The sequence below is a fragment of the Octopus sinensis genome, linkage group LG9 (genome assembly GCF_006345805.1).
Source record: "Octopus sinensis linkage group LG9, ASM634580v1, whole genome shotgun sequence".
Lineage (NCBI taxonomy): Eukaryota > Metazoa > Mollusca > Cephalopoda > Octopoda > Octopodidae > Octopus > Octopus sinensis.
This window is the reverse complement of record NC_043005.1, coordinates 72,247,020-72,268,811: the sequence shown is the minus strand read 5'-3', so window position 1 is coordinate 72,268,811 and position 21,792 is coordinate 72,247,020. Positions and strand designations below refer to the sequence as shown.

General features: G+C 34.8%; 1 protein-coding gene and 1 long non-coding RNA gene across 2 annotated transcripts in view; both read right to left on the bottom strand.

Annotated features, from left to right (window-relative positions):
* LOC115215610 (tolloid-like protein 2) overlaps positions 1-9,961 on the bottom strand; it is a 441,621-nt gene extending 431,660 nt beyond the window's left edge. Inside the window, exon 1 of the mRNA XM_029784834.2 lies at positions 9,948-9,961. The gene's annotated coding sequence lies outside the window, so the exon portion shown is untranslated. The remainder of the gene's footprint in view (positions 1-9,947) is intronic.
* Positions 9,962-11,828: 1,867 nt separating this feature from the next.
* Positions 11,829-20,231, bottom strand: LOC118764870. Its single transcript, XR_005000692.1, has 3 exons — positions 20,220-20,231; positions 13,933-13,936; positions 11,829-11,958 (listed from the first exon to the last, which is right to left on the bottom strand). It is a non-coding gene; the product is annotated as an uncharacterized LOC118764870 (long non-coding RNA).
* Between the last annotated feature and the right edge of the window lie 1,561 nt (positions 20,232-21,792).

Sequence of the window (21,792 nt, the reverse complement as noted above, 5' to 3'; positions counted from 1 at the left end):
CCAGCGGGATTTGAACTCAGAACTTTGAGAGTCATAACAAATATGAGAAAGAATTCTATCCAATCTATTAATGACTCTGCTAAATTGCCACCTAAAGCTAAATACAATGGACTAAAAGATCTCACTGTTGATACACAATGTATACACCTGCATAGATATTGACTCCACTTTTAATGAAACCATTTCTTTTATCAACCACCTCTAACCTTAAACATTACCCTATCAATTCCCATCAGACAATGCTCCATTTCTTACTTTTCTTTCTTAAAAAATGGTATTTTTCTTTGTTTCCTTTCTATAACTAACAATTCCTACCAGATGTTCGGTTAATATTAATGAAGACATTTACTTCACTTTCCAACACACACGCACACATACACACACACATATATATATATATATAATATATAAAAACATACATATTATATATATATATATATATATATATATATATATCATCATCATCATCATCATCGTTTAACGTCCGCTTTCCATGCTAGCATGGGTTGGACGGTTCAACTGGGGTCTGGCAAGCCCGAAGGCTGCACCAGGCCAGTCAGATCTGGCAGTGTTTCTACAGCTGGATGCCCTTCCTAACGCCAACCACCCCGAGAGTGTAGTGGGTGATTTTATGTGCCACCGACACAGGTGCCAGACGAGGCTGGCAGACGGCCATGCTCGGATGGTGTTTTTTATGTGCCACCGACACAGGTGCCAGACGGGGCTGGCGGACGGCCACGCTCGGATGGTGTTTGTTACGTGCCCTCAGCACGGAGGCCAGTCGTTGCGGTACTGGCTACGGTCACGTTCGGATGGTTTTCTTATGTGACACCGGCACTGGTACCACAAGGATACAAATTCCATTGATGTTCATCTATTTTGATTTGGTTCGATTTGATTTGATTTGATTCGATTCGATTCTCACTTGCCTCAACAGGTCTTCACAAGTGTCACAAGAAGGAAGGTATGCACAGGTGGACTGACTACGTCCCAGGTAGGGGCCACGGATTATGGCTTCACTAGTCTTGCCGGGTCTTCTCACGCACAGCATACTTCCAAAGGTCTCGGTCTCTAGTCATTTCCATGGTGAGACCTAACGTCCGAAGGTCGTGCTTCACCACTTCGTCCCAGGTTTTCCTGGGTCTACCTCTTCCACGGGTTCCCTCAACTGCTAGGGATTGGCACTTTCTCACACACCTATCTTCATCCATTCTCGCCACATGACCATACCAGCACAATCGTCTCTCTTGCACACAACAACTGATGCTTCTTAGGTACAACATTTCTCTCAAGGTACTAACGCTCTGTCGAGTAAGTACACTGACATTACACATCCATCGGAGCATACTGGCTTCGTTCCTCACGAGCTTACGCATGTCCTCAGCAGTCACGGCCCATGTTTCACTGCCATGTAGCATAGCTGTTCGTACACATGCATCATACAGTCTGCCTTTTACTCTGAGCGAGAGGCCTTTAGTCACCAGCAGAGGTAAGAGCTCCCTAAACTTTGCCCAGGCTATTCTTATTCTAGCAGTTACACTTTCAGCGCACCCGCCCCCACTACTGACTTGGTCACCTAGATAGCGGAGGCTATCAACTACTTCTAGTTTTTCCCCCCGGAAAGTGACGGAAGTTGTTTTCTGCAGATTTTCGGAGGTCAATGCTCCAGAGCATCTGCCACATACAAAAACTATCTTCCCAGTTAGCCTACCTTTGATATTGCTGCACCTCTTATGTGTCCATAGCTTACACTGGGTACATCTTATAGAGTTTCTACCTACACCTTTTCTACAGATCGAGCAGGGCCATCTTCCTGAGGATATTTGTGGATTTTCTAACTTTCTACTTATTAGTACTTTGGTTTTAGCTAGGTTGACTCTAAGGCCCCTCGATTCTAAACCCTCCTTCCACACCTGGAACTTCTCCAGTTCTGATAGTGACTCAGCGATTAGAGCGAGGTCGTCAGCATAGAGGAGCTCCCAGGGGCAACCTGTCTTGAATTCCTCCACAATTGCCTGGAGGACTATGATAAATAGGAGGGGGCTGAGTACTGAACCCTGGTGGACCCCAACCTCTACCTTGAATTCTTCTGTGTACATGCTGCCAACTCTAACCTTACTTACGGCATCTCTGTACATGGCTTGCACAGCCCTCACCAGCCATTCATCTATCCCTAGTTTCCTCATTGACCACCAGATGAGGGATCGGGGGACCCTATCAAAGGCTTTCTCCATGTCAACGAAAGCCAGGTACAGGGGCTTATCTTTGGCTAGGTATTTCTCCTGCAGCTGCCTTACCAGGAATATAGCATCAGTGGTGCTTTTCCCTGGGACAAACCCAAACTGCATCTCATCTAAACTAACTCTCTCTCTAATTAGTTGGGCTATATATATATATATATATATATATATATATATATATAAATATATAAATATATATATAAAAAAAAAATATATATATATATATATACACACACATATATATGTGTGTATGTGTGTGGGTGGGTGTGTTCATATATGTTAGTGTATATGTGTGTATAAATATATATATATATATATATATATATATATATATATATATATGCATGTATATTAAAGGTTATGTGTTAATGAGAACCCAGTGGTGAATAAAAGCTGAAGATGATGTTAAATGCTAACAAATGTATTTATGACCAGCATGCAGATGTTTCATTTACAACTTATTAAATTTTGCTTGATAAAGCTAGGACACTATGCACACTCATAAACACATATATATATACACATGTATGTGTGTGAGAGAAAGAGAGAGTGTGTGCGTGTATATATATAAATATATATATGTATATCTATATGCATGTATACATATATATATATATACACACACACATATATATATATAATTAATCCCCCAAAAATGAAGAAAAGACACTACAAGAAAAAAGCAACAATGTGAGGACGTGGTACATGCAAAGTATTAACAGACACCCAGGGAAGGAAAGAAATTTAGTTTTGCATTTTGAGCAAAGCTCTTCTGCAGAAACAGGAGATAGAGCAAAGTCCTGGAGAAGAGGAAGATGGAGGAAAAAGATCACCAACGATTCACATACAGTTACATTATGAAAAAAAAAAATATATATATATATATATGTGTATATATATAGGTGCAGGAGTGGCTGTGTGGTAAGTAGCTTGCTAACCATCCACAGTTCCGGGTTCAGTCCCACTGTGTGGCATCTTGGGCAAGTGTCTTCTGCTATAGCCCCGGGCCGACCAATGCCTTGTGAGTGGATTTGGTAGACGGAAACTGAAAGAAGCCTGTCGTATATATGTATATATATATATGTATGTGTTTGTGTGTCTGTGTTTGTCCCCCTAGCATTGCTTGACAACCGATGCTGGTGTGTTTACTTTCCTGTCACTTAGCGGTTCAGCAAAAGAGACCGATAGAATAAGTACTGGGCTTACAAAGAATAAGTCCCGGGGTCAATTTGCTCGACTAAAGGCGGTGCTCCAGCATGGCCGCAGTCAAATGACTGAAACAAGTAAAAGAGAAAAAGAGTAATATATACACATATATACATATATGTGGTTGCATCACTAGTGTTACAGCTGAATATATAGACTGTGGTGAATTTCCATCCCACTATATTGCAATTTGAGCAATGTCCATCATTTCCAATCTCCCATGAAAATATATCTGATTATGGGAAGTATTACCTTATTTAGAAGCAGGTAAGACTTGGTGACAGAAAGGGCATTCAACCATAGACAATGCGCTCATCAAGTTCCATTTGGCCCATACAAGAATGGAAAAGTGGATGTTAAAACACTCATGGTGGTGACAAATCCTGAGAAGGTGCTTGTTTGAAATTTGGTCTTTATTTCATTTACTCTTTTGCTTGCTTCAGTCATATGACTGTGGCCATGCTGGAGCACTGCCTTTAGTCGAACAAATCAACCCCAGAATTTATTCTTTGTAAGCCTAGTACTTATTCTATCAGTCACTTTTGCCAAACCACTAAGTTACGGGGACTAAACACACCAGCATCAGTTATCAAGCAATGTTGGGGGACAAACACACACACAAACACACATATATATACATATACATATATACGACGGGCTTCTTTCAGTCTCACAAGGCTTTGGTCGGCCCAAGGCTATAATAGAAGACACTTGCCCAAGGTGCCACATAGTGGGACTGAACCCGGAACCATGTGGTTGGTAAGCAAAGTACTTACCACACAGCTACTCCTGTGCCTATGTTCGCATATTTCTAGTCATCTAATACTGTCCTTCAATAGTTCAAATTTAATGTAAGATATAATTTTCCCAGCTACTGACATGCTAGTATGATCGACCCTATGACCCTATGGTTGGGACAACCAGTTACTTCAATAAAGCAAATAAATTGAAGTAGATTTTTTTTCTTCTATATAATTACTTACATAATTTATTAGGTTCTCATTTTTCTCAGAACATCTCAATAACACTGACAGAAGACAGAGAAGTAAAATGATCCATATATTTTTTTGTTTTCTATTATAATCCACTGATAGAAATCTTATATAGTTCATAATATAATGTAAAAGAGCTTGAGTTAGAAAATAAGAATAACTGGAAACGTAGATGATTATATCAGTGCTGCTAACTAATTTGGAAGTTGACAAAAGAAGTGCCAAGTCACTTTTGTAGTTAATTCAGATTATTACTAGAGAAGTTTTAATTAACTTCAGTTTTAAAGATGATTATTTCATCTTTATATTTCTGAGTGTTTTACACCTATTGTTAGTGCTTTGGTGTTATTCAAATAAAAGCAAAAATTCTCAGTTGAAAATGTGTAGTCAATGACATGTTAAAGAACATGAAATCTATTTATTTAGAATTCATACAATGATTACTCAATTAATAAATACTGCTAATGAAATCTCCTCAAAGAGAGATAGTTCTCTACAGAGAATTGCATCTCAATAAACTATGGAATTTGTCTAAAATTAAAAAACAAATTTATTACAATGCTAAACCTCAAACTAGCTTTTTATTTCAGGAAGGCAAAGACAAATATACAGAATAGGTATGAGAAAGAGAAACTTACCATAGAAAATCATACAAAATATAACAGAAACAGACAAATCTAAATAATTTTTCAATTTAACAATAGAAATAGTTCATAAAATAAAGTACTACCCCAAAACAAAAAGAAGATAAAATATTTGAAAAATAGAAAAAAAAAAAAAATTACTGTAGCAGATTCTGGAAATTACACTAATATCTAATGAATATCCTTGACATGGAGGTGATTTTAAATCAATATTGATTTCTTACTTAGGCATAATGTGACAAATTTATAAGATAAGGGAAATAATATTAAGCAGTCTTTATTCTTTTCTCAGGAACTTTAGTTGGATTGGTGCTAATCAAGAATCAAAAGTAGGCCAACTGGAACACTAATTGTCTCATAAGTTCAAATCACATTCACATAAAAACTGATTCAAATCACTAAGCCTTTCATTTTTCTTAACCATTTGCCATTCAGATCACTCTGGTTATTGTGATACTTATTCACATTGTTTTGAATTAATCTCACATTATTTCATAGCTTTGAGATTTTGATGATGTAATTGCTTATTTCTAGAATGATGTTATAGGGTAAATGCAACAGGTCATACCTGGATAGTTTGAACATAAAACAAGAACATTTGGGCTGAACATGGCCAGTTTAAATTAATGTTTAATGGCATGCGAGTGTAATAGAATTCTTGATTCAGGCAATTATCTCCCCTCCTCAAATTGTGTGGTCTTAACTCTATTACTGTGCAAATCAGAAATAGCCACTTAAAAATTCATTACCCTTAACTGTGGAAAGTAGTTTTATATACCAATCTATCTTTTGTAGAGGAATGTCCTGTTTGGGACTATTTTTTCTTGAGGCATGTCAAGTTTATTGAAGCAAAGTGATTTGCAGAAAATAACCAATTCTGTTTTTTGCAAGATATTTAGTATCATTACTAGAATTACCATGAAATTCAACTTTACAGTTTAACTGTTTGGCATTCAGATTACTTGCTCAAATGTAATATCTATTTCTTCTTTTATTCTTTTACACATTTCAGTTGTTTGACTGCAACTATGCTGGAACACTGTCTTAAAGGGTTTTGGTCAGAGAAATTGATCCTAGGACTTGGACTTATTCTTCATAAGCCTAGAACTTATTCTTTTGGTCTATTTTGCCAAAAGGCTAAGTTACAGGGAAAACCCAGAGACAAAGACATACAAACATATAAATATATATATGTGTGTGTATGTGTAGTTGTGTGTGTGTGTGTGTATGTGTGTGTCTGTACACATGAGGCTTCTTTCAGTTTCTGTCTACTAAATCCACTCACAAGGTTTGGTTGGCCTGAGAATATAATAGAAGACACTTGCCCAAAGTGCCACGCAGTGGGACTGAACCCAAAACCATGTGGTTGGGAAGCCTCACATTATTTTGAATTAGTTATGCATTATCTTGTAGTTTTGAGATTTCAGTGATGTGACTGTATATTTTCAGAATTACATTGTAGGGTGGGTGCCAGATGCTGGATATGGCCAGTTTGGACATGAAGCAGGTATAATATTTGGGCTGGATATGGTTAATTTAAATGCCGAAAGTTTTAATGGCTGACTGCCTCAAATATTTCTTTCATAAATCAACAAACATGCATTTTAAGAATTTTAAAATTCAAAGAAATATTAAGTGCACATGTACTGACAATGAACAACGGATAAAAGAACTGGTGAGACTGTTTTAAGAAAACATATTTTGTAATATGGTTTCTAAGAAATTCTCATAAATCAGTTGTAAAACCCACGCATGAAGAATCACATTCTAAAATCTAGCATTTGAAATCTTCTGGCAAATGCATTCATACATACATAGATACATACATATGTACACTATGTACATTCATACATACATACTTACATACACACATAGATACATACATACATGGTGTTTGATGTACAAAAGGGATAGAGATACAGGAAAAGCAGTAAAATGTGACAACTGATGAAGACTTTGTGGAGTTCACAGGAAGATATCACCCACATCATAAGCAGTTGTCTGAAAAATGTCATTGCAGTATTATCTACCAAAGTGGCAAACATTATGTTGTAGCTAGAACACTCTATAATGAAATCTGTCGGAGGGATAACCCTGAGGACAAAGAAATAAGAACCACAGTTTGGTAGAAGCCATAGCCACTCATAATAACAAGGAGTACTGGTGGAATGTCCTAGTGAAGATCTCAATAAAATATAAACCCAACAGATCTGATATAATGATTTGGGATGGAGAAGAGGAACTATGCATAGTTGTGAAAATTATCTACCCAGCAGATGTTAACATAAAGCTGAAGATCAGTGAAAAAGGGAACACCTATGCTGAACTATTGAGAAATCTGAAGTTAGTCTATCCAGATAATATGATCAGGTTTATACCTGTAATTATTGGGGTCCTGGGATATGTAACACATTGCCTAAATACCAATCTTGAGAAAGTAGGCTTCTCAAAACCAGAAAGGAGAAAGCTGATTCGAACTGGAACTGTAAAAATCTGTAAAACATTCCAGAAGTTTATCATTTAAATATATATGAGTATGTCTAGATATGCAACTATATGCATGAAAATACATACATAAAGCAATGCATAAAAATCTGCAGATATAGATACATACAAACAAAAATACCCTGTTATTGATGTTAAAATTCCAATGAAGGAGCCTTCAATCTAGGTTAGAAACTCTCTCTTTCTCTATTGGCAAGAAATCTTGAAATAAAACAGAACAATGACATACATACTTACGTACATACATATATACATCTATGATATGCACACACACATACACATGCATAATGACAAAGAAACTCATTTTATTTAATAAAAAGAAAGAATATAAATTGGATGAATTTCCTGATAAGTAAAAGGACATTTCCATTTTTGTAAAGGTAATTTAGTGTTATTAACACAAAATAATGATTTAGTACAGAAGAATACTTTAAGGTGAAACTTAGGATAACATTATAACAGCAAGTGTTTGGATTGTTTGGAAGTAGTTGAAAAGAGCATTATCTTTTGAAAAATAGAATTTTACCTGGTATGACCATTAGAAGTTTTGTACTCTACGTATACAGAATATCAACCGAACAATGCAAAGTTAACAATTGCTTTTTTTGTACTTGATGTCTGCAGATGAAAATGTCAGTGATACTCTACACCATCATTTTGTAAGATTATAATGTCTGACATATTATATATATATATATATTTCCATTACACACAAAAGAAATATGATTGATTTGTTGTCAGATATTTCCATGAAATAAAGACGATCTTCGTTTTAGTAAAACTGAGGATATGTGATACTTACATGGCCTAAAGACAATCATGTGTGACATGAGACAAAACCATTACCTTCTAAAGATGAATGTTATCTGTGATGTATTCATTGTTCAGATACTGACGGAAAGACTATGATAGCAAAAACTTCCATTAGAGGAAACTAACAACATTCTATACATAACAGATATAAATAACAGATCAAGCATGGACTGGTCAGTATTAACTGGATAAAATGAACCACAAAATGATACTAAAGATAAATAGTTTCAGGCTACAATAGAATTCATTATGTCTTAAAGGAAGGCAGTGCTGCTTGTTAATAGAGTTTATGAACAAATTCTAAATTATGGGTATAAGAAAATAGCTGAATCAGAAAATGAAAAGACCTTTGAATGTGTTAGTCAATGCAAATCCATCCTATGAGTAAATAGTGAAAATGAAAATAATCAGCAACTATGGAATGTAACAGGAAATGCTATAATATTGTTAATTAGGAGGAAAATTAACCAAAGTAACAGCGAACGTGTGTCCTTGGATGGAGTAATACTGATGTCATCTTTCAGTGAGACAAATACAGGAGTAACATATGCACAGGTTCAGGTTTACTTCTTTATTGTTAGTAAATAGGTTAAATATCTAACTAATTAATTAATTAATTGCTTGATTAATATGATGGTTAAACAATTGATCACTTGTTTGTTTGTAGTCACAATCCTTTCATCGCAACAAGGCACGACAAAATTTGTTTCAAGACATGAATTCATGTCAAGATTCTTTCAAAACGAGTACAAAAGTGTAGCAAGAAATATAGAAGTAGTTCTTAGTAAAAAGTAAACCACTCTCTAGTTTTTCTTCACCAAAGTCACTCACAAGGCATTGGTCAACTCAAAGCTACAGTACATCTGATGCAATATTATGAATAAAATTGTTGTTTACAAAATATTGGGTTGTCTGGAAAGTTTGTGCAGATTTATAGTAGCTTACCTTTCGACTTATGCTTGAGTCCATAAAATAAGATTTGACTACACCATCATTTAGAGCACAGTTTAAGCTATCTTTTCGTGGGAAAAGGTTTATGTTCCTATAACCTGTGTTAATTCTGTAACACTTTAAAATAGAAGATAAGAAAGTTCATTTTCAGCACTTGATGCTTTGGGAATCAGACTAAAATTGCTGCAGTTCAGCTGGGATGTGTTACCCCACCCTCCATATTCACTAGATATTGCTCCTTTAGATTTCCACTTATTCAGGTCTCTGCAGAATAGTCTTAATGGTAAGAATTTCAATTCCTTGGATAACGTAAAAAGATACCTTGATGTATTCTTTGCCACAAAACCACCTCAATTCTGGGAAGAGGGTATTTTCAAGTTAAAGGAAAGATGGAGACACATTGTGCTACAAAATGGTTCATATTTGGTTGATCAAAAATTTAATGGGAAGTATTTATTGACCTTTTTCTTTCCTTTAAAAATTAGCATGAACTTTCCGGACAACCCAATACATTGAAGAAAAATGATGAAAGAGATAAGTAAAGAAGATCTGAAAGAAAGACAAGCAAATAAGTTGAAAATAAAAGGTTTACTTACTTAGATTTACGAAACGTTTACTAAATTCATAAGTGATATTGAAACCTCTTCGTTCAAACTTAAAATCAGCATTTGCATCAAATGCATGGTGGTCAAAACTGACTCGTCCACTTCTAGTTTTAAATTCAATATAAAGTGCTTCCTTTGAAGAGAATAATGTCAAGTTCTTGTAATGTCCACAGAATACTCCAATGACAGGATCCTCTTTACTGTACCCGTCATATATTTTGACGTAGTCAAACGGACAGCTGAAAGAGAGAAAATTAAAACAAAATGATTACATGGATTTAATTAAGTTAATTTTAAGAAGTAATGTTTAAATTTTCTATTTTCAAACTTTAGAAATGAACAAACTAGAACTTTTTTAAATGTATTCAAAAGACTACTGTTCCATATATATATATATTTATTTATATATATATTATGAAGTGTATTTCTGTGTTACAGCAATGTTTGGCTTGCATGTGTATGTGTACGTATATATATATATATAGGTATTCTTTCAGTCTTGTACTTGTTTCAGTCATTTGATGGTGGTCATGCAGGAGCACCACTTTAAAGGGTTTTAGTCAAAGAAATCAGGACTTATTCTTTGTATGTTTAGTACTTATTTTATTGGTTTCTTTTACCAAACCGCTACGATATGTGGACATAAACACACCAACACTGGTTGTCAAATGATAGTGTGGAGACAAATACAGACACACACATGTATAAATACATCAATATATATATATATATATATATATATGTACAATTGGCTTCTTTCAATTGCTTTCTACTAAATACACTCGCAAGGTTTTTGCCAGCCCGGGGCTATGGTAGAAGACATTTGACCGAAGTACCACACAGTGAGACTGAACCCAGACCCATGTGGTTGGGAAGCAAGCTTCGTATCACACAGCCATGCATGTACTAAGTATACATAAATATGTGTGTATGCATGTATTTTGTATGTGTGTACATACATATATTAAATGATGAAAATAACGTTAGTCTCTTGAGTTCAAATAAGACAGTTCTGCAATTTCTAGTGAACAACCTGCACAAATGATCTGTTTATAGTGATCAAATGTTTGTACTGTACATTAGCTCACACCCTTTATAAAATCGATTTTACCTGAACAGGTGCTTGATGCACAACATGTCAGGTGTCAAAGGAATCACAGATCAACATAAAATTAAATGTTTTGCACAACAACTCAACACACTGCTCAGTCTGGGAATTGAACCCACAATCTTGTGATACCTACACATAAACACATATGAATATATGAAGAGACAGGGAGGTGGATAAACGGTTCATCCAGTACCTACACCTCTTTCGACTGCTGCAGATGAAAGGAGAAGAGTAAGAGAAGGAGGTAAGAGTCAAAAACTTATGTTATTTATTTGTGGGAATGCTATATCTGGTGCTCCTAGTATTAAAGGGGCTAGCCAATTTCCAAATCTTCCAATTATAACTGGTATAACAAGAAAAAAAAATTATAACAAATGCGTGAGCTGTAAAGGGTAAAGACCCCCTTCGGTCATGAATGACCATGGGATTGCACCTAGAAAGTTACCCTCCTAGACACAAGTCCGGGCAAGGTTGTTTATAGAAGACCAGCAGTTGCCCATGCATACCGGCCTCCCCTCTCCACGCCATCAGTGTTATCCAAGGGAAAGACAGGTCGCTACAGCTTGGCACCAGTGACGTCGCAACTCATTCATACAGCTGAGTGAACTGGAGCAACGTGAAATAAAGTGCTTTGCTCAAGAACACAACACGCAGCCCGGTCCGGGATTCGAGCTCACAACCTCACGATCATAAGCTCGATGCTCTAACCTCTGAGCCATGCGCCTTCACTTCAGTAACAACTTGCGTGAGCTATAACAATTACATTATATAGTTGATCGTCATTTAGAAGAGATCCTGGTTGTCCTAGTTCTGTTCGAATTATTAAACTTAAGGAGGTACCTAAAAGTCCTGATCAAATTCCAAAAGTGAAGTATTTAGTGTACCAAATTCCTGAAGATGGGTTTTCATAGAAAGGTTTATGAGGAATTAATTCATCTTAAGATATCAATTTTCAGGAATAAATAACGTATATATGTGTTTCAGAGTTGTACATCATTATTAAGTGACCTGACTTAAGTGAATAGGTTAAAACTAAAACATCTACATAATAGAAAACTCATGTTAGCCATTTAAAAACTATAAACAAGAAAGTCAATGAGAGAGCTTTATATGGTATCTCAACACACAAGAAATAGCAGCTCAATTTACCTCAACTCATAACAAATAGTTTTTTAAAAAAAGAACACAATTGTTAATGTGGTTCTGGGTTCTCTGCCAATTGGAAAAGAAACCGAAATGAAAGGTGAGATGTCTTTGATCATAAAACTGATCAAACAGGACTGACTTAGCACTAAGTAACAACAACAACAATAACAACTAGATGCAAATTTTAAACTCTTAATCTGAAAAAAAAACCCCAATACATTGTTCATCACGAATTGAATGGTTTTGTTTTGCCACATTTTCCTACACTGTAATTTTGATCTGTAACATTATTTACATTTAACAATGCAGGCTTTTAAGAATTATTGAACATAAATGTACAACAGAAGAGGAACAAAATTCTAGATTTCTTTGATTTTTATCTGATATAGCTACTTCACTTTGTTACATCTCTTTTTCATCCATCTCCTCTGATGATCTCAGAGGTCATTGTCCTAAATTTACAAGATTCTCTTGTAAGCATTATGGCAAGATTTGTTATAGGAGCAGGAGTGGTTGTGTGGTAAGTTGCTTACTTACGAACTACACGATTCCGGGTTCAATCCCACTTAGTACCATTGTCATTACAGGAATTGTCATTTAAGGTAAATACTAGGGCACTGAGGGTGTTGCTGTGTTCCATCTCTAAGTGTAGGAACTGATGTCTCATAAGGTGGTGAAGCAGTTCTGAAGGTGTTTTGGGCCTTTCCATGACAACAGCAGAGCTGCCTAGGGCTACTCACAAATTTAGGTAACAAAGCTTCCATACAACAGCAGGAACTTGGTTGAGTCAGATGTTGCAACTCTGAGTTGCTTTTTTCCCACCATCCTCAATGTTCCTGCTGCACCACTCATCCTCTCTCTTGAGCCAGATAAAATAGCTTGTTTTCTCAGTGGCTTCTGACAATTTTCTGGCAACATCTTTTGTCTCCATTGCAGCTAGTTCAAGACACCTGAGTATTGATTGAACCCTGGTTCAACCAAATCCTCTAACACCTATCTCTACAGAAGGCATATTCCCACCCATTCATTGTTTTCAAAAAGTTCAGCCAGCTCCCTATATTTTCTGTTTTTTGTGAAGAAAGTGTTTTTAATGCCTACTTTCCATGGGCTATTGAAGAACAAAACTAACAGCAGCATCTGATCTTCCGAGTCTTCAGTTACTGATGTTTGGTCAATTAAATTGACCCCAGTACTTAATTGGTAGCGTAACTTTTGGATTAGATACATGCTCAAAATAGTGACCCAAGTGTCCTGAAAAAGATCAACCATTCAGTACTATAATGCTTTTGACTATAATTTTGCATAAGAACTAACCTGGGGCTAAATAAGTAATAACAACAAACTCTGTCTGAAAATAGAAATTAATATAGAATATGATAAAACCCACCGTGTTTGTCAAACTACAACCCAAGCACCTTACAACAAGATGACCAAATGTGCAGAGTAGTAATACAAAAATGGCATTAGTTAACAATAACAGCTCACAATAAAAGCGATAATATCTAAAGGTGGTAGCCAAAATCAGTTTTTATTAGGCAGACTTCAAAATTCTTAATGTCATCGTTGCTTAGAAAAATTTTATCATTGCACCTCATTATCACCACTGAACAAAACCCCAAAGACAGAATTAAACCGAGATAATGATTGTTTTCTCTTATTGCAGAATATGGCACAATAGAATTTAGGTTTCACATCAATTTTATTTATCTAGTTTATTACTTTGCTTTAGAAGAGAAAATTTTAAAATACAAAAAATAGCATTTAAGTTAGCATTACTTAAATGATATTTGAGCAATAATATCTCGATCTCATTTGGAGTATAGAAAAATAGTAGAAAAGATATGCCTCGCTATAATAAAAATGAAATAGCTATATAATAAATCTGAGGAAGCAATGTTCATACATTATGAAAAGCTATTGCTGTGAACAGATTCTCTTAGAAACTCTAGATTTCAGCTTTATTCCATTTTATATCTGAAAAGCAATAACCTGAAAATTAATAGGAATCTCTTTGCTCAAGCCTATTTTCTTCCTTGATAATATATTCTCAATAACTGACATTCTACAAAGAGGTTGAATCAGAATTGAGCTGATTAAATAAAGAAGTCAAGAGAATTTAATGTCAACCAGAGATAAAACATAGAATTTGAAAATACAAAAGAATAAACAATAGACAGAAAGAAAAAAACGGAAAACAATCACAAAGCTATTTAATACATAATTTTCTGATTTGGGGACATAATGTGTGTGTATGCGTAATATATATATATATTATATATATATATATATATGAATGCAATGAGGAAATAAAGCATCGTACTTGTTTGTTTGTCTTTTGTCATTTCGGATCGGATATAGTTAACAAGCAAAGTGTTCTGAAACAGTTAAATTTATTCAGAATATCTCTAAGCTTGAATGTAAATTAGCTTTTATAAAACTATTTGGCAGTATTAGCAAATACTCATTTTGACATTCTTAATACATAGAAGAAATTGTGCTCACATGACTCTCTCTTTAAAAGTAGATCAGGGACATATAAGGAAATTTCCTAAATATTACTATATATTCTAAGGTGGTGAGCTGGCAGAATCATTAGCAGGCTGGGTAAAATGCTTAGCTGCATTTGGAGTTCAAATCCTACGAAGGTCACAGCTTTCCATACTTTTGGGGGTCAATAAAATAAGTACAAGTTGAGTATGGGGCTCACTTTAATCAACTTAGCCCCTCCCCTAAAACTGCTGGCCTTGTGCCAAAATTTGAAACCAATATTACAATATATTTTCTGCATACACTCACTCAAACTTTTGATTTATTACAAACTTAATTACTGAAGGTGAAGAATCTTTATATTAATCCTTATTGTATAGGAATCAAGTATGCCCAATTCTGTGTATGTGCATTTGAGACATGGGAATCAAGTTGGCTAATTTTTGACAGTAGAGTACTTTCCAGAATTCCCCAGGTTTTATATGACATAGTAGATAGATTTTAATTTTACTAGCCAATAGAAATAGGTTGTGAGAACTGATCCGTCTTTGGTACACAAAAATTTAATCAGCACAAGTTAATATCATGAAGTCTTTTAATCAGACTAGATATGTTAAAATGCTGCAAGAAAATATTTTTTGCAACAAGTTTGGGTTCTGTTTTTTGGGGTTTTTTTTTCTTTTGCTATGAAATGCTTTGATACTGGTAGAGAAAGTTTTAAATTTGAAAAAGAAAATTAAATGTTGTTTTGTTAATGTTTTTGTTAATTAAATCAAATCAATTCTGAGTGGAAATTACATTCACTCTCTGGAGGCTTCACACAAACTTGATAACAAAACCAAGTATCCTTTGTATTGAATCAAAATAATTTGTTGCTGAGCCTGTAATGGAGTTACCCTACTTGACATGCCAATATAAAGAATTGTTACAATGCTGAGCAAATACGCTCAGAGAAATTGCATCCATCTTTATGTGCTGAGTTCAAATTCTACCAAAGACAGCTTTCTCTTTCATCCTTCTGGAGTTCATAAAATAACTACTACTGGGGATGATGTAATTGACTTACCCAACCCAGCAAATTTTTCTCGCCTTCTGCTAAAATTCGAAATTAATATAACAATTAACACTGCCCCAGTAATTTTCCCAATATTCGAAAAATGGGAGCTCAAAAGATTCAAAACCTGCTTTTAAATATAGTCGTTTAGTCGTGCTGGTGGCACGTAAAAAGCACCCACTACACTCGCGGAGTGGTTGGCGTTAGGAAGGTCATCCAGCTGTAGAAACACTGCCAGATCAGACTGGAGCCTGGTGCAGCCCCTGGGTTCCCAGACCCCGGTCGAACTGTCCAACCCTTGCTAGCGCGGAAAACAGACGTTAAATGATGATGATGATGATGATGATGATGATGATGTTTATCATCTCCAAGATGGAGGTATTGTTTGCAGCCATGTTTTTTGCTTGTTTATTCATGGACAAGATATCTCAAGAACCGCTGGATGGATTCGGATGAAACTTTTAGAGATGTTTGGCCTCATAACTGGCATGAACTGATTATATTTTTGGATTGATCCAGTCCTGGACAAGGATTCTAGATTATTTTTCCTGTTTTTTTTTACTTAATTTTTGAGAGTGGGCAGGTTCACTTTTAGTATTCTCGTTTGTGGGAGCAGTCAAGTTTATTTCAGATTTCCCCAAGACACCTGATGAAGGCTGGAGGGTCTATCAGCTGAAACGTTGTGTTAACAACAAACAAGATGAGGACAAATATCCGTCAATTGTAAATAATATAAATAATGTCAGATATTCTCATTTTAAAAATCATCTTTGGCTAATCATTAAGTTGACGTTAGTGTTGTCTTGGTGGAGGTTTGCACTCTCTAAGTGCTCTTGTCATTATTGGTTTCAGTCATTGGATTATAACATTGTCTTAAAGAGTTTAGTACTACTTATTTTTAAATCTGGCATTTATTTTAGCATTCTCTGTTTGGCCAAATGGTAAATTACAAGACATAAGTTGTTTTTGAATTAGGTATAACACACAAAAAAAAACTAAGAAATGACTTGAATAAAACTGGATTATATTTTGGGATTGCAATTAAGATAAACTGTCATGTTTTGGCTTCAAATTCCACCAAAATGAACTTTGCATTTTGTCTTCCTGAGGTCAGTAAAATAGAATACCAGTCAAGTATAATGGTTGAATCGTATTTTTAACATGTATTCTAGATGCAAATATAATTACAACAGCAAACAATTCAAGTCAGCAGTTTCATTCAGCCAGGTACTGTTTTACTATAAATAAAGTCTAAAACTTCCAATGATTGTGTCATTAAGAATGGCTTCTGTTTTTGTAAAATTGATCATGCATTTTACATGGCCAGGATACAAAGAATTTACAAATATTAATGAGCCTAAATGCTAAAAGTCTTCTCTATGCATGTGTAATTTTTCCTAAATGCAACAACTGATTTGAATAATTCAAACACTGGAATAAGTTTTACACCTCAAGGAAGAAGAAATGTCTAATGATTAGGACAAACCACTTCCTTGGAGAGAGAGAAGAAATGTCAACTAGTGTTGATGGACATATAAACTGGGATTAATGAGAGAAGAAGAAGGAGAGGAAATGGCAGATAAAGGAGAAGTACAGAGATGCTGGAGAAAGAAGGAAGCACATTAGAGATAGGAGAAATTAAAAGGAATGCTGGCTGCTGTGTAAATGGTTGAAATACACACACACATAAGCAGATGTATACATACACATCTATCACTCTGTTATCTGTTTGTATCATATATCACCATCAGCGCTTTAACATCCAATTTTCCAAACTTCCATAGGTCAAGCAGAATTCATTGGGTAGATTTTTTATGGTAGGAAGCCCCCCCACGGTTTTTTTTTGTTGCCAGCCTGGCCTGTTTAGAAATAATGTATTATTTTGCTAAATCCAAATGTTTTTCCCCAAACAATATCACTTATATGATGATTGTAAAAACGTGTCTTCACACATAGACACACACACACACACACACACCACACACACACACAGTTGACTTCTTTCATTTTCAGTCTACTACATCCAGGCGCAAGGATTGATCAACCTTGGGCTATAGTAGAAGTCACTTGCTCAAGGTGCTGAGTTGTGGAAGTGAACATAAAATCACATGGTTAGAAAGTAAGCTTTTCAGCTACACATCTAAACCTATGTCAATGCCTCAGTGTGTGTGTGTGTGTATGAGTGCATGTATGTATTTGTGTGTGTATATGTGTATGTGTGCATGTATGTATTTGTGAGTGTGTGAGAGGGGTTTGTCCTGCTTGATTCACAGATTCATTAGAGTGTTGGATAAAAATATGTTGCAGTAGTCGTTCTGGCTCCCTGCCCTGCAAGTACCAATTCCTTCAAGGTCAGCTTTGCTTTCCATCATTTTGAGATCAATACGATAGATATAAAAGTCCTGAAAGGGATTCTTCTTTTCCTCTCTCTCTCTCTCTCTCTCTCTCTCTCTCTCTCTCTCACTCTCTCTCTCTCTCTCTCTCTCTCCGCCTCTCTCTGAAGAAATCTGCTATGTTTATACCGAAGGAGAGATTAGTTCCAACAGAATTAAGATGCCCAAGACTCTACACAACCTGAGCATTTTAAATTCTCAGATTTTAAGGTGGTATATATTGCAATAGCAAACCTATAAGTCTATTATTTACACTATTTACATTTGACGGATATTTGTCTTCATGTTGTTTGTTGTTAACACAACGTTTCGGCTGATATACCCTCCAGCCTTCATCAGGTGTCTTGGGGAAATTTCGAACATGAGTTCTCATTCCCAAGGTATGAAGGAAAGCTTCATTTCTAACTTTCATGCATGAACTTTAAGCATTTAACCAGATTTTTGCCAGCCATAAAATTAAAAATTCCTTTGTAATTATTACAACAAATGTAACCTACCTCCTCACTTTTATCTTTTTATGTGACTTTTCTCTATTTTCCCATATAAATCCTTGAAGCACAACATTCTTCACTGGTCAAATAAGTTGTGAGATGAAGCATAAAGCCGTAACTAACACAAACTTTACAACAGATTTTTTTACACTATTTGTAGTATTGAGTTCTCCGAACAGTCAATTTCCAAGGTTATTTTATAACTTATTCTAAGATAACAACATCATATTTTGGCACTGATCAATTGATCTATCCTTCGATCGATCCATCCATCCAACTATCTATCTACCTATTTATCTGTCTGTAATCTATGTATATCTATATAGAAAGAAAAGGGAAACATCTAATACATTAACATAAGGCGTATTTGCAAATATGCAAATACATGTGGACATAAAAATGTATATATAAAAGAACATAAATACATTAAATATATCCATGTAGTTCCAATCATATAGCGACGACAAGCACATACACTAACTTTTCTCTCTCTCTCTCTCTCTCTCTCACACGGAGATATTAAATACAGCCCTACATGCTGTGGAGTGTACATATTCATTCTCAAGTTGTTACAAGTTTAATTGAAGTTTAAACATCATTTGTTTATCTCTTTCGTTAACTTAACACAATAACAGCTGTAGGTTCGTTTCTATCTGTCTTGTACAAATGTAAACATACATAAATTTGAAACATTCAACAAAAATTTATATAAATTATTTTTGTTTTTCTAAGTGCTTGTCTTAAGGATCTCATCCATTTTTGGCTCATTTTAACAACATATATGCAATTTGATATGAATCTAAATAGATTACCTAAAACTTCTACTTAGCATATTTGTTTTACAACAATTTAATAAATGCTGTTTAAAAGAGTCCTTGCAAAGCCTCATCATTCTTCTGTTTATGTTAATAACAAGAAAACATTGTTAAATGGATCAGTTAAAACGTCTCTTTATCATAGTCAGCTACAACAATTTAATAAATGCAGCTGAACATTTTGTGACACCTTATCGTATATAATACTATCAGAGAGTAAAACAGAAGTGAATATAATACTAAACATGTTTCAAAAATGGTTATCTGAACTCTATCACTAGGAAATTCTTCAATGGTGTAATTCAATAAAGCTTTTTAAAGAAGGTCTATTTAAAACAATGCCACACAAACTTATATGCTACTAATCATTGCTAATTGTTTATGAACATACAACATAGAGTAGGCCGATCAATATTTAAATCTCCAAAGAGCTATCTTTATGTTGTCAATAAAGACCAGCTTCAAAGATGCTCAATTCTGAAGCACAGAATCTGCAATCAAATGCAATTGGTGAGAGAAATAGTTAGATTCCATAAAGTCTAGCTTTAAAATTAACTTAATGAGTTTGTTATAGGATTAAAGCTCAAAGCACTAAAATGAAACTAGCATCCACGTCTAAAAAAGTGTAGATTGTTATTATGCATGTAATATAAAATGAGGGGGTGGTGGATCTAAATAAAAACACCTTTGCCACTAATTCTGAAAACACATTTCATTTCTCTGTTTATTTATATAAGGCCAATTTTCTATTCAATGGATACTGAACAGAACAGAAGAGAAAAACAAAATTTACGAAGACAAGATTAGCAAATTGAAAAGCAGAATATTGATTTATTTCAATACCTCAGCTTAAAACTATGGAATAACGAATGAGTTAATTAGTCTTATTGTTTCAAAACTTTATTCAAATAAGTAAATTAAAAAATAATAATAATAAATTACTAATAACATTAGTTGGGATGCTGGATATCAGTTGATGAGATTATGTTTTTTAAAGTAATTATCGTCAATGAAAACTGTGAATATCTTGATGGAGAGGAAAAATGTTAAAGAATAAAACAGTAACTGCTTTATCTACGCTGCTTGCTAATTTGTAACAGAGTATTGGTGGCTTCTTTTTCAAAACACAAGGCATAATTATTTGTAACCTTCCAACATCTTTCCCTTACATTTTTTTAGTTTGACAAACAGATACCAGTAATACAGCACAACTAATTTCATTAGCTTTTACTGTTTCTGCCTAACAAATGTAGCTTTGCATTAAGTCAACAACAATGAGCATCATATAACTAACTTTTGTCTGTTGTTTCTATCATTGGATTGCGGCCAAGCTGGGGCATCACCTCAAAGGGTTTACTGAAACAAGTTATTTTCACACCTGATATTTATTCTATTGGTCTCTCTTTGCCAAACTGTTAAGTTACAAAGATGTAAAGAAATCAACAACTGCTGTTAAGCAGTGAGGGATAAACACAAACACAGGGTCACACACATATAGATACACACACACAAACACACACACAACACACACACACACACACACACACACACACATACACACAAACATATATATATATATATATTTGTGTGTGTGTGTGTGTGTGTGTATAAAAGCACCCACTACACTTTCGAAGTGGTTGGCGTTAGGAAGGGCATCCAGCTGTAGAAACACTGCAAAATCAAGACTGGAGCCTGGTGCAACCATTTGGTTCACCAGCCCACAGTCAAACCGCCCAACCCATGCTAGCATGGAAAGCAGACGTTAAACGATGATGATGATGATGATGTGTATGTATGTATGATGGGATTCTTTTAGTTTCCATCTACCAAATCTACTCACAAGGCTTCTAGAGCTATAGTAGAGGTCACTTGCCCAAGGTGTCATGCAGTGGGACTGAACCTGAATTCATACCATTATAAAGCAAGCTTCTTATCACACATATTTCTTATCACACATATTTCTTATATTCTTTTATTTTTTACCAACTGTAACCAAATACAGATTTATCTTCATGGATTTTCAGACGTTATAAACAGCTTCTGTTTATTCTGATCAAGTGATCAAGATGTGCATCTACATGCTTTTGAATGCTATCCTCTAGGAGATGAAATAGCATGTTTTAAAATAATTCTAATCTTCAGAAATATACTTAAAACAGAACACTAAAATAATTTGTTATAATCTCTATGAAAGACAAAAAAAGTGATTCACATATACAAACATTTGCTAAGTACTACTACAAACAGTATTATAAACAGATATGCAAATACAATATCACAATTTATTTCATACATACTTTATACACAAAGATTTGCAGAAGCTCATAAATTCAATAAAA